Genomic DNA, 482 nt, shown 5'->3' on the forward strand with positions numbered 1-482 from the left:
TGAGCAGATCCTTATTTTATCCTCAAACATACACTTTAAATAGAACTTCATAAGACATTAAGGGAGTTAGTAGATGAATATAATAGAGGTACATGCGCTTGTGCATATATGTGTTTTTCTGGTCAAGTGTAGAAAGGCTGGGATGTTGGACATGGGACGTTTTTTAAAAGGCTGAAATAGTGATCCAGGGGCACCTCTGGTCGCTGTGGGGGAAGCAGAGACTGGAATGTCCAGCTGGCATGGGAGGAATGTCACCGGAGCTACACGGGAGGGGGGAGAGTCAGACGAGAAGTGATGTAAACCCACCGGTGAAAACATGCGGAATGATTTACTGAACGGTGGCCAGTACTGTAACTTTTGGGTTTTCTGCCCCATTTGAGTCATAACTGTCATGAGCCTCTCTCTGAATTATCTCTGTTAATGTGTTGGTGTTGTCATTTTGATTTGTTGGTACGCTTGGCTTATAAGGGTTCACCTGATAC

This window comes from Scomber japonicus, chromosome 13, assembly GCF_027409825.1.
Source record: "Scomber japonicus isolate fScoJap1 chromosome 13, fScoJap1.pri, whole genome shotgun sequence".
In the NCBI taxonomy this organism is placed as follows: domain Eukaryota; kingdom Metazoa; phylum Chordata; class Actinopteri; order Scombriformes; family Scombridae; genus Scomber; species Scomber japonicus.